At 46.0% G+C, this 13,086-nt stretch overlaps 1 protein-coding gene across 1 annotated transcript in view; it reads right to left on the bottom strand.

The window, feature by feature from the left end:
• The window catches only part of RASA1 (RAS p21 protein activator 1), a 3,076,403-nt gene that overhangs the window by 2,072,373 nt on the left and 990,944 nt on the right, over positions 1-13,086 (bottom strand). The window lies entirely within an intron of this gene.

Raw genomic sequence — 13,086 nt, 5'->3', positions numbered from 1 at the left:
CTTAAAGTATGAGGGGTTTCACCAAATGAAAAATCCTCAGGTGGAGAGGCAGAAGGAATGGATTACTCTGCATCAAAATCCTCATAACCAAAGAGGGGTTGCATATCTTCATAGTCATAAGCATCAGTCATCGGACTCCTGTTCAGATAAAACCACTGGGGCAAGTCTCTTTTTCTTTTGCAAGGGTTAGCCTAGCTTCCCCTAATAAGCAAAATAAGGTCTTCCGCCATTTTAAGCATTTGAGATTGAGGCATGGAAGCAGGTGCCTGAGCTTGGGTCGTCAGTTTTTTGGGCATAGTTCATACCCTGGGCCTTAGAAACTCGGAAGTTTGAGAAGGAACTGAAGACGCGAAAGAAGTCGTCGGTTTGTGTCAAGTATCGGTAGTGCGAAGAACTTCCTCGGAAGCTGGTGCCTGCTCAGCCACACCAGACCCATCCAAGGTAGAGACATCCACAAGATCCTTAGTCGAAGAAGACTCTCGCAGCATACTTGACTCCAAATGGGTCTTGGTAGCGGCCTGCGAATCCACAGAAGCAAGCATCAGGGGCTCTGAAAGTGTCTCACTGAGGACTGGAGAAAGTACAGTTGTGTAAGGACCCAAGACTTGGTTAATCAGGCCGACTGAGGGCTACTGCAAGCAGATAACCCAAATGTGATGATTGCAACTGTGAAACATAAAGAACACGTACAGTTGTGTTTCACTGTTGCAGTCATTACATGTGGGTAGAGTCCCAAAGCTATGGTTGGGGGACTGGAGCTAAGCCACATTAGGAGCGGCTATGAGGCCCTGTAGAACTGCAGTGGCAAAGCCTGCTCTGGATTTAGAGTAAAGTGACACTTAGTAATGCTTTGTAAAGGTGTGCACTGAACTCCAGTTAGCAGCCTCTAAAATGTCTTTGGTTGGTACTCCCCTGAGAAAGGCTGCTGAAGTGGCTGCAGCTCTGGTTGAATGTGGCCTAATGCCCTTAGGCACTGGCTTGCCATGCTGAGAGTAGCAGAAACGAATGCAGTGACCTATCCACTTTGAAATAGTCTGTTTGGAGATAGCCTTTCCTTGTGATCCTGCAGAATTTATGCAACTAGCAATTGTTCTGTCTTTCTGAAAACTTTAGCTTTGTCCAAATAGAATCTAAGTTGTCTGTGTACGTCCAAAGAATGCAGAATTTTCTCCCCCTTGTTCTGTGGATTTGGATAAAAAGTTGGCAAATTAATAGTTTGGTTAAGGGCTACACTAGACACCACCTTAGGCATAAATGTAGGGTTTGTCCTCAGAGAGACCCTGTCTGGATAAAAAACGATAAAAAAGGTTCCACAACCATGAGAGCCTGTAGCTCTGACACTCGTCTTGCAGAAGTTATTGCTAGGATAAGAATTTTATATCCGCAGTAACAGCTGGCTCAAAAGGAGGTAGGGTGAGTTTTTCCAATACATAATTGAGGTCCCAAGCAGGCATTGGCGGTCTCCTTGGAGGCCTTAAATTTTTGGCTCCTCTGACATACTGCCTTAATAAAGGATGAGAAAAGAGTGGTGGGCTCTGTATTATAATGAGCCGAAATGGCAGAGGCATGAATTTTAATTGATGAAAAAGATAGGCCTTTGTCCAGCATCTCAGTTAAGTATTACAAAATCTTAGGAATATTTGGTACAGCTGTATCATTTCCTTGAGCTTGGTTCCAAGCACAAAATCTCTTCCATTTTCCAGTATAGGATTTTCTAGTACTAGGCCTTCTGGATTCCAAAATGACAACCATCACAGCTTTACTGAGAGGTGTGCTTTGTATGGCTACATAATCCGCCATGCTGCCAGGTTTAGAGTCCTGAGATGGCTGTGCAGAATCTGACTGTTTTGTTGGGACAGTAGCTGAGGTATTTGCGGTAAGGTCCAGGCTGGGCACTGAGACAAGTTCCTTAAGATCGGATACCAGTATTGGCGGGACCAGTCTGGGGCAATCAGAATCATTTTTGGTTTCTCCTGTCTCATCTTTAGGAGTATCTTGGGGAGGAGAGGCAGTGGAGGAAAGGCATATACTGATAGGTTTTTCCAGTTGAAAGATAAGGCGCCCACTTTCCATGCTTGTCTGTGATAGGTCCTTGTGCAGAATCTTTTTAGTTGATAGTTGTGAGGGAAGGCAAATAGATCTATGTCCGGGCATCCCCATTTCTTTGTTATCATGCTGAAGACTTGTGGATCCAGGTGCCACTCGTGAGGATCCATGAGGTTTCTGCTTAGATCATCTGCCAGAGTATTGTCCTTTCCTGGCAGGAATTGTGCCTGCAGATGAACTTGGTAAGTCAATGCTGTGTCCCATAAAGCCATGGCTAGTCTGCAAAGGGGGTAAGAATGCATGCCCCCCTGCTTATGTACCACATGACCGTGGTATTGTCTGTCTTTATCAGTAGTTGTCCTGGATGAATTAGGTCCTTGAAGGCTGTCAGGGCATTTTGAACAGCTAGCATCTCTTTTTGATTGATATGTAGATGCATTTGATTTGTGGACCAGGTGTCCTGAATGCCTCTTCCTGCCATGTGGGCCCCCCAGGGATAATCTGATGCATCCGTTGTTAGGTTCTGCCTGGCTGGGGGAATTGAGAATGGCTGTCCCTTGTTTTGGTGACAAGCCTTTGTCCACCATCAAAACTCCTGTTGCAGGCAGGGAATGAGAGTAATCATTGTTTCCAGGCTGTGGCAATGCTGTGTCCAGACACTTTTTAGGTACCACTGAAGTTTCCTCATATGCAGTCTTGCATATGGAATTAGTAGGATGCATGATGCCATGAAGCCCAAAGCCTGCAGAATTTTTCTTGCAGATAACTGGGCCTTTGTTGCCATTTCCTTGAAACAGGTAGTCAGTTGCCTTTGTCTGGCATGAGATAAGCCATCTGGGCAGCTGTATTTAAGCTTGAGAGGGTACTAGTTTTGATTTCTTTTCGTTGACTGTGTACTCTAGGCATGTTAAAAGCCTTTTCACAAACGCCAGATGTAGTAGAATGTCCTTGTTCTCTGCTTGAATGAGGCAGTCGTCCAAATAAGGATATATTTGTATGCCTCTGTCTGCAGAAAGCAATTACTGGTGCCAGGCACTTTGTGAAGACCCTGGGCGCAGTAGATAAGCCAAAGGGCAGTGCAGAGAATTGGTAATGCTTTGAACCAGCCTTGAATCTGAGGTATCTTCTGCATGATTGTCTGATTGGGACATGCAGGTATGCCTCTTTTAGATCTAAAGTGACAAGCCAAGCCTTTCTGCCCAGCATGGGCAGAAGCTGCTATAAGGTCAACATCTTGAATTTTGGAACATCCAGGAAAGTGTTTAGAATAGATAGGTCTAGTATAGGTCTCCATGTTTTGTCCTTTCTGGGTACCAAGAACAGTCTTGAGTAAAATCCTTGTCCCTGCTCTTGCTGTGGCACTTGTTGAATAACCCCCATGTCCATGAGGGATGGGACTTGTTTTTGAGCCTCTGCCCATTGATTTTTTGGCAGGTCTGGCCAACCATTTGCTCTTGGCAGGGTATGGAAGTGAAACTTGTAGCCTTGTGACACTATGTTTAGAACCCATTTGTCCTGGGTTATAATGTGCCAATTTTGAGAAAAAAGTGCTATTTTTCCCCCTAAGGGTGCTGCCAGTAGATAAGTGCTTGGTGCAGGCAGGGAGAAGTCATTGGGATTGTTTCCTGTATGGTTGTGATTTGTCTTCTCCACTTTTGGAGGTAGAAGCACCCCATTGCTTAGACCTGTATGAACCTTGTGGCTGGGGTCTGCCTCTAGGGCATCCGGATCTGCCCCTTTGAGGTCTGTCAGACACTGGAAAGGACCAGTTCTTTGTAGGCCAGTGTCTGCTAAACCTAGGTGGCTGCACTTGTAAAATAATCTTTGACCATTTGCACAGATTTAGTTTTGTCCTCCATTTTCTTTAACACCTCTTCTGCCCTAACACCAAACAAGGTATCATGCTGTAATGGTGCATCTAATAATTTAGCTTTGACATGATCAGGCAGATTTTGTTCCTTTAACTAAGCATGCAGTACAGTTTTGTACCTACCATAAATGTAGATGTCCGATAGATATGCAACTGCAGTCATAACATATGGGTTGTCCTGCCTCAGGCAGCCCACGGTCGGCCAGATTCCAAAGTCTGGGTCCGGCATCGGCTGGTGTCGCCTCCTCTCCGACGTCAGAACGGCTGGAGTATAAAGGCATCGGCCGACGCCATCTTCTTCAGTGATTCTTGCCCCAGATGCCAGGTGCCCTCCTAGGAAGGCTAAATTTGGTGAATGGATAAACAATTCCAGACATACACAACAGTAATAAACAGATACACCATAGGAGATACCCCCAGCTAATAGGAATAGGGGGAGTGGGCCCATACAGAAGGTTGCAGAGGGGTAGGAGGGTGGGAAAATCCGACTGCAGTTGCATATCTATCGGACATATACATTTATGGTAGGTACAAAACTGTACTATGTCCTTCAAGAATGCAACTGCAGTCATAACATATGGGTTGAAAACCATAGCCAAGCTGGGGGTGGATGGAACTAAGAAAGTGATGGTGTAGCTAAAATGCCCTGCAGGACTGCCGAAGCAAAGCCTGCTCGGGATCTGGAGTATAAAGGCAGGTTGTAGTGCTTGGTAAATGTATGCACGGAGCTCCATGTAGCAGCCTCTAGAATGTCCTTTGTAGCCACTCATCTTAGGAAAGCTGTGGATGTGGCTATAGCTCTGGTGGAGTGTGGCCTAATATTGGCTGGCACACTTTTTCCATGAAAAGAATAGCAGAATCTGATGCAGTGTCCAATCCATTTGGAAATTGTTTGTTTCGAGATTGATTTTCCTTGTACTCCAGCAGCATAGGCTACAAGCAGTTGGTCAGACTTTCTGGTGGCCTTAGTTCTGTCCAAGTAGTAGTGTAGTTGCCTGTGTATGTCCAAAGTATGCAGCAGTGCTTCCCCCCTGTTTTGAGGATTGGGGAAGAAAGTAGGCAGGTGAATGGCTTGATTTAGAGACACCCTGGAAATTACTTTTGGCATGAATGAAGGATTGGTTCTTAGAGAGACTCTGTCCTGATGAAAAATGAGAAAAGGAGGTACTGCCATGAGTGCCTGTATCTCCGAGACTCTTCTTGCTGATGTGATTGCCAATAAGAAAACCATTTTCCATGAGAGAAATTGCATTTCTGAAGTTGCTGCTGGTTCAAAGAGAGGAAGAGTTAATTTTTCCAAGACGAAATTGAGGTCCCATGCAGGTACTGGCGGTTTCCTGGGAGGTTTGATATTCTTTATCCCTCTTAGGAACTGTCTTAGCAAAGGATGCGAAAACACAGGTGGATCACAATTGTATTTTGCTGAGATTGCTGAGGCATGAATCTTTATGGAAGAATATGAGAGACCAGTATGAAACATTTCCGCCAAGTATTCCAAAATCTGAGGTATACTCAATACTGTTGTATCCTGACCCCTGTTAGCATTCCAGATGATAAATCTCTTCCACTTGGCTGAATAGGTTTTTCTGGTGGAAGGTCTGCATGCTTCCAGTAAGATCTCTTGAACTTTTTTGGAAAGAGAGATATCGGAAGGAGTTATGGTAACCTCCAGGCTGTCAGATGCAATGTTTTCAGGTTTTGATGAATAGTCCTGTAATCGTGTTGTGTTAGAAGCAGAGGCCATAGTGGCAGAGGCCACGGTTTGGTCTGAGTTATGCTCAACAGCAATGGGTACCAGTGCTGCCTTGGCCAGTCTGGAGCTATCAAAATGCCTGTTGGTTGTTCTGCTTTGATCTTCAGTATCACCTTGGTCAGCAGTGGTAGAGGAGGGAATGCATAAATTGTTAGGGAATTCCAGCTGAAGGAGAAAGCATCCGTTTTCCAGGCTAGAGGATGGTGGGTCCTTGTACAGAACTTTTCCAGGTGATGATTCATGTGAGAAGCAAAGAGATCTATGTCCGGTCTTCCCCATGTCCTTGTTATTTGTGAGAAAATGAGAGGATGCAGCATCCATTCGTGTGGATCCAAGAAATTTCTGCTCAGCTTGTCCGCCAGTACATTGTCCTTGCCTGGCACAAACTGGGATTGCTGATGTATCTTCAGACTTAGGGATTTTTCCCAGAGAATCATTGTTAGTCTGCAGAGGGGATAAGAATGAGTGCCTCCCTGCTTGTTTATATACCACATAACAGTGGTGTTGTCTGTCCTTATTAGCAAATGTTCTTGTTGAAGTGATTTTTCGAAAGACTCGATTGCATGTATCACTGCCAACATCTCTTTTTGGTTTATGTGCAGATGCCTTTCCCTTGGTGTCCATTGACCTTGAATGCATCTGCCCTCCATGTGCGCCCCCCCATCCGTGGTCTGAGGCATCTTTTGTAATCATTTGACCTGCTTGAGGTTTGTTGAAAGACATGCCTTTGTTTAACTGACTTGTTTGAGCCCACCACAAAAATTCTCTTTGTAGACATGGAATGAGTGGGATTACGTCCTCTAGGCTTTGGCTGTGTTGGGACCATAAGCTTTTTAAGTACCATTGCAGCCTTCTCATATGAAGTCTTGCCAAAGGTATCAGAAGAATGCAAGATGCCATGAACCCCAGGGCCTGCAGGATTTTCCTTGCAGTCAGCTGGGAGAGCCTTGCTAGGCCTTTGAAGTACTCTGGTAACTGCTGTTGTTTTTCCTCTGTGAGATAAGCCATTTGTGTTTTTGTGTCCAGTTTGGCTCCTAGGAAAATAATCTGTTGGGATGGCAGAAGTCTTGATTTCTGAATGTTGACTGTGTATCCCAAGGCCTGTAGTAATTGAATGACATAGTCCAAGTTTGCTATCAAGGTCTGTTTGTTGTCTGCTTGTATGAGGCAGTCATCCAGGTAGGGGTATATTTGAATCCCCTGGAGTCTGCAGTGTGCCACTACTGATGCCAGGCATTTCGTGAATACTCTGGGCGCAGTAGATAAGCCAAACGGCAATGCTGAGAATTGATAATGCTCTGTCCCTGCAAGAAATCTGAGGTATCTTCTGCAGCTTTGTCTGATTGGGACATGCAGGTATGCCTCCTTGAGGTCCAGAGTGACCAGCAAAGACCCCTTGCCCAGCATGGGAAGGAGTTGCTGCAACGTCAGCATTTTGAACTTTGGCACAATGAGATAGGTATTTAGAGTAGACAAGACCAGTATAGGCCTCCATTTGTTTTCCTTTCTTGGAACAAGGAACAGTCTTGAATAAAATCCCTGGCCTTGTTCCTGTGGAGGGACCTTTTCTATTGCTTTTATATTTAACAGCTTTGAAACTTGAATGAGTGCCTCTGCCCTTTGATGAAGTGGCAGGTTTGGCATGCCTTGTCTTATTGGTAAAGTATGGAAGTGGAATCTGTAACCTTTGTCTATTAAATCCAGAATCCATTTGTCCTTGGTTAAGATATGCCAGTTTTTTGAGAATAAGGATAATTTTCCGCCCAAAGGTGCTTCTCTTTGAACCCTTGTAGGCGGTATGAAAGTCAAGTCATTGTGGTTGTCCTTGTGGTGCAGCTGGACTGCCTGTGCCACTTCTTTGATTTGGTGGTTGCCATTGGCGGCCCCTGTAGGAGCCTCGGTATTGCCCTCTACCTCGGGCACGCTTGTTTTTTCCCCTTTGAAACTTGTCAGTGTCTGGAAAGGACCAATTCTTTGAAGGCCAATTCCTGCTGAATCTGGGTGGCTGAACCTGGAGGAAATCTTTGACTGTCTGCACTGATTTAGCTTTTTCCTCAATGGACTTCAACACATCTTGTGCGTTAGCACCAAAAAGCTTCTGTTTTTCCAGAGGTGCATCAAGTAACTTTACTTTAACATGGTCTGGCAGTGGCTGTTCTTTTAACCAAGCATGTCTACGTATAACAGCCCCAGTCATAGCTGCCCTACATGAAGCCTCCAATGCATCATAACCACACTGAAGAAAATGATTTCTAACCTGCTGAGTGTTATGTACTAGATCCTGCAATGCCTTTCTATCAATAGGCTCAGGAGAGGCTATCTTTTTCTGTAAATCATCCAGTAAAAAATCCTGGTACTGAAACATATGAAAAAGGCAGTTAAGTGACCTCATGGCCAGGGTGGTAGAGGTATAAACTTTTTACCCCATCTCTCCAGGGACCTAGCTTCCCTATCCGCTGGCAGTGGATTCTTGGCTGTGGAAGTAGCCACTCCCTTGGGGCCCCATCATCCAGGACATCCATAACTGGAGGGATAGCTAAAGGTCTGTGCTGGGGAAGCTTGAGGAAGGTACGCAGTCTTTTCCTAGAATCAGAGAATTCCTGACCCTGCCATTTAAAATGCTCCCTCATAGAGTGTAGGACTTCACCGAATGAAAAATCCTCTGGAGGAGAGGCAGAGGGAATTGATTCCTCAGCATCAGAGTCCTCATAGGCTTGGAAGGATTCTTCTTGGGTATCTGAAAGCTCAGAATCCCCAGAGGCTTCACCTGAAGAGAGGTTGTCGGCCTGCTCAGGTCTGGGCTTTTTCTCTGCAGGCGGCTGAGAACCTCTGTCTGGATGAGGGTGAGACCCCCTGATAAGAGAAATAAGATCTGCAGCAAGAGACATGATCTGTTTATTAGAAGAAGGGGCCTGGGCAGTAGGTTTAGGATGGGCCTTGGCCTGGCTGGCGGCCTTAGCACGTGCAAAGGCCTTGATGGACAAGGATACAGGAGGCCTAGCTGCCCCACGTGCAGGAATAACCTTGTCCACAGGAATGGTGTCGGGTAGATCCAGAACTTCGGTTTCTGGAGGAAAATCAACAACCGGCACCGGTGTAGACTCCGAGACCGAAAGACGTGTTAACGCTGTGTCGTCGGCCTGGAGCGGTTGAATTACCGCTTCCGAAGGGACCAAAACACTCGCGGAGGGTTTAGGAGGAGTATCGGTGGAGGACGCGGGCCGAGGATGTCGGTCCCGGTCCTTTCGTTTTTTGGTAGATTGAGATGTCGGTTGTTCCGACGGCATGATATAAGCGAAAGATACGCCGAAAAAGTCTTCGGCAAATTCTGCCTGGCGCCTGAGAGAGCGCTTATTAAAGCGAGCACAGGCAGCACAGGCCAAGACGTCGTGGTCTGGGCCCAGGCAAGGGAGGCAATAAGAATGGAAGTCCTTATGAGGTATTTGTTTACCACAAGACATACAATTATTAACTTTCTCAATTTGTTCTGACATCGGCTGAGGCAAGAAAAAATGTTCCCCAACGGGGTACTTAGGTTTTAGATGACTTCGGTACTGAAAACACAGGAGCTGACCGACCGGCACTTGCGAACTGCTTCTGCTTCGGGCACCGCGCGGCAAGAAAGACTGAAGAAGATGGCGTCGGCCGGTGCCTTTATACTCCAGCCGTTCTGACGTCGGAGAGGAGGCGACACCAGCCGACGCCGGACCCAGACTTTGGAATCCGGCCAACCGAGGGCTGCCTGAGGCAGGACAACCCATATGTTATGACTGCAGTTGCATTCTTGAAGGACATCTTCTAATTACAGAACCCGTAACTGCTGCCCTGCAGGAGGCCTCCAGAGAATCAAAGCCACATTGCAAAGTATGCTTTCCAACTTGTTCAGCTGCATGCAACAAATCCTGCCTTTGTTTGTTATCTGCACATTCAGAATTTACCAACATTTTCTGCTTAAGCAGTGTCATGACATATTGCTGATATTTGAGCACATGAAACTGGCAGTTTAAAGCCCTTATAGCCAAGGTAGCAGATGTGTAAATCTTTTTTCCCCATCTATCCAATGCCCTAGAATCTCTGTCAGAGGGGGGTAGGGTTTTTTGCAGTGGAAGCCTTAACCCCTTTGGGACCTTGAGAAATAATTTCTGGGTCTGCAGCAGGGTTTTTGAAAAGGAATTTTTGAGAGTCTGGAACCCTGTACTATCCGTCAGTCTTAACAGGAGCTGGAGGTAAGGAGTCAGGGGTCAGACTAGACAATGAAAACACATCATCTACAATGTCTAACATTGGTGGAATAGCTAGAGGCCTGTGTTGAGGCAGTAAAAGGAAGTCCCCCGAGCCTCTTCTTAGATTCTGAAAAATCTTGGCTCGCCCAGTGGAAGTGCTCCCTCATGGTATGCAAGGTTTCCCCAAAGGAATAGTCCTCAGGAGGAGAAGCTGAAGGAATAGATTCTTCAGCATCAGAATCCTCATAGGGAGGAAGTAAATATTCCTGATCAGAAGAGGAATCAAAGGAAATGAAAACCTGATCTGAAGATTCATAGTCTGTCTCTTGCCTAGGCCTCTTATCAGGAGGGGGATGGGAACCCCTGATCAAGGTAATTAAGTCTTCGGCCATTTTGAGCATCTGTTTTTTTTGGGCATGGAGGCCTGTCCTTGTGGCTGGTGAACTTGTTTATTTGCTTTTAACGGTGTTTTAGTCTTTGCCTTTGAAGATGTAGTCGGTTTAATGTACAACTGTTTAGGTCTAAGAAGCCGATGCCTGCTCAGCGGTTCCGGACCCATCTGAGGGATTAGTCTCTGAGGCTCCAATACCTTGAATTTCCAGCGACCTGACCGACTCCACGTGGGAGTCGGTAGTGGCTTGCGACTCTAAAGTAGCGGGCGTCAGGGGCTGCAAAAGCGCCTCACTGAGAACCGGCGACTGGCTTAGGAGAAGCTTCGTCGTCAGTTTTGGACCTCGGTTGTCTGTCTTTCTTTTTCTTTGTGTTTTTCGTAAACTCCAGTAGTCAGATGGCTATCCGACGACATAGCATAATTAAATCTGCACCCAAAACAGCTTAGTGCAAAATCGTACCGACGCTTAATAGTGCATTGGTTAAATCTAGCACAAAACCGACAACTTGAAACGTCCGTGGTCAGGGCCTAGGCAAGGAATACAGTAAGAATTAAAATCCTTATGAGGTATTTGCTTCACACAAGAAATACAATTAACTTTTTCTGACATCGGTCTGGAGCAAGAAAAAAAAGTTTCCCCAACGGGGTACTTAGCTTTTAATGAAGACTTCGGATCTGAAACTCGAACACAAAAATCTCAGGAGTCGGCCGACCGGCACTTGCGAACTGCTTCTGCTTCGGGCACCGCACGACAAGAAAGACTGGAGAAAATGGCGTCGGCTGCATCTTTTATACCCCTGATGACCTGACGTCAGGGAAGGGGCGATAGCAACCGATGCAGGACCCAAGACTTTGGAATTCAGGCTGACAGAGGGCAACCTGCCAGCAGGATTATCCAAATGTAATGACTGCAACAGTGAAACACGAAGAACAAGCGACAACTAGCTTAGCAGAAGTGTCGTCAGCAGTTTTGGACCTGTGCGGTCTGTCTCTGTCTTTATCCTTACATTTTTTCAGAAGATCGGTAGTCGAATGGCTTACCAAAGCCATATTGGAGAATGAGCACTGACAGCAAAAATATCTAGCTACAATGAGGGTCAGATGACGTATAGTTCTGGCATCAAAGAAAGCACAAAAGCGACAGCGAGGGACGTTGTGGTCTGGGCCTAAACAGGTGACACATTAAGAATAGACGTCTCTGTGTGGTATTTGCTTTCTACAGGTGAGACAATTATTAACTTTTTCTGACATTGGTTAGAGCAAGAAAAAAGGATCCCCAGGGGTACTTACCTTTAGAAGACTTCAACTTCAGTTCGGAAACAAAAACTCAGGTAGCGGCCAACCGGCACTCGTGCAAACTGCTTCTGCTTCGGGCTCCTCGGCAAGAAAGACTGATGTAATGGCATCTGCTGCCTGATTTTATACCACAGACGACATGACATCAGTCCTGGAGCGACAGCAACCGATGCAGAAATACTAAGCCTCTGGTATTCGGGCTGACTGAGGGCTACCCCTGGCAGGAAAACCCAAGTGTGATGACTGCAACAGTGAAACATGAAGAACATCAGACGAGCAGAAATGGCTACAAGATGAATCTTGATAGAAGAGTGAAAAAAGGCTAAATGATAACTCACACAAAACTTCTAGAAGAGAGGCATGTGAGCCTTAAAGGGTCATGGGTTCTGGGTTCTCAACTTGCCACCAACTATAAATTCTTTACCTGTTGAACATATATGATTTCCTAGTAGCAGGTTCCTTGGCCTCCTTAGAAATGGTGGCATATTTGCAAAGGGGGTAAAGAACTGGTACCACCCCCCCCCAAGTCTACACATCATTGTGGTGTTACCTCGCATACCTTGCAGAAATCCAAGAAACAAGAGGAAGTACAGTTGTGTAGACTTACCATAAATATAGATGTTAGAGTGCATTCACTGTTTCAGTCGTCACATTTGGGTTATCCCTGCCAGGGTAGCCCTAAGCCGGCCCGAATATCAGAGACTTCGTATTTCTACGTCAGTTGCTATCGCTCCAGGACTGAAATCAGGTCGTCAGTAGTATAAAGTAAGGCAGCCAACGCCATTACATCAGTTTATCTTTCCGTAACCTGTCAGGAGCCCCCAAAGTAGGAGGCCAAGTTCTGGTGGAAGAACCCCACCAGTGGAAAATAAATACTAATATTTCCCTTGTATGGAAAGGAGAACAGTAAGGAAGAATGGTTATAAAAAGAGAAAGAGAATAAAGGGGGATGGAGGGAGGGAAACCAGGACTGCAACAATGAATACACTCAAACATCTACATTTATGGTAGGTACACAACTGTACTATGTTCTTCGTGTTTCACTGTTGCAGTCATCACATTTGGGTAGATTCCCAAAGCTGAGGAAATGGGTGGAGGTCGTCAGAGAAACGAGAGGCTGGCTAGGATGGCCTGCAAGACTGCAGAGGCAAACCCTGCCCTGGATTTGGAGACGAGAGGCAGGTGGTAATGCTTGGTAAAAATGTGAACAGATGTCCAGGTGGCAGCCTCCAGGATGTTCCTGGTGGGGACTCCTCTGAGGAAAGCTGCAGAAGTGGAGGCTGTTCTGGTGGAGTGTGTCCTGACCCCCTTGGGGGGAGGCTTCCCATGCTGTTTGTAGGAGAAATAGATGCAGTGTGCTATCCATTTGGAAATGGTTTGCTTGGAGATGGCTTTGCCTTCTGCCCCTATAGCAAAGCTAACCAGCAATTGATCAGACTTTCTGAAGGATTTAGTCTTGTCCAGATAGAATCAGAGCTGTCTGGGCACATCTAGAGAGTGAAGAATC

This window comes from Protopterus annectens, chromosome 2.part2 (assembly GCF_019279795.1).
Source record: "Protopterus annectens isolate FY-2018-M chromosome 2.part2, PAN1.0, whole genome shotgun sequence".
In the NCBI taxonomy this organism is placed as follows: domain Eukaryota; kingdom Metazoa; phylum Chordata; order Ceratodontiformes; family Protopteridae; genus Protopterus; species Protopterus annectens.
This window is presented reverse-complemented; position numbering and strand designations above follow the sequence as displayed.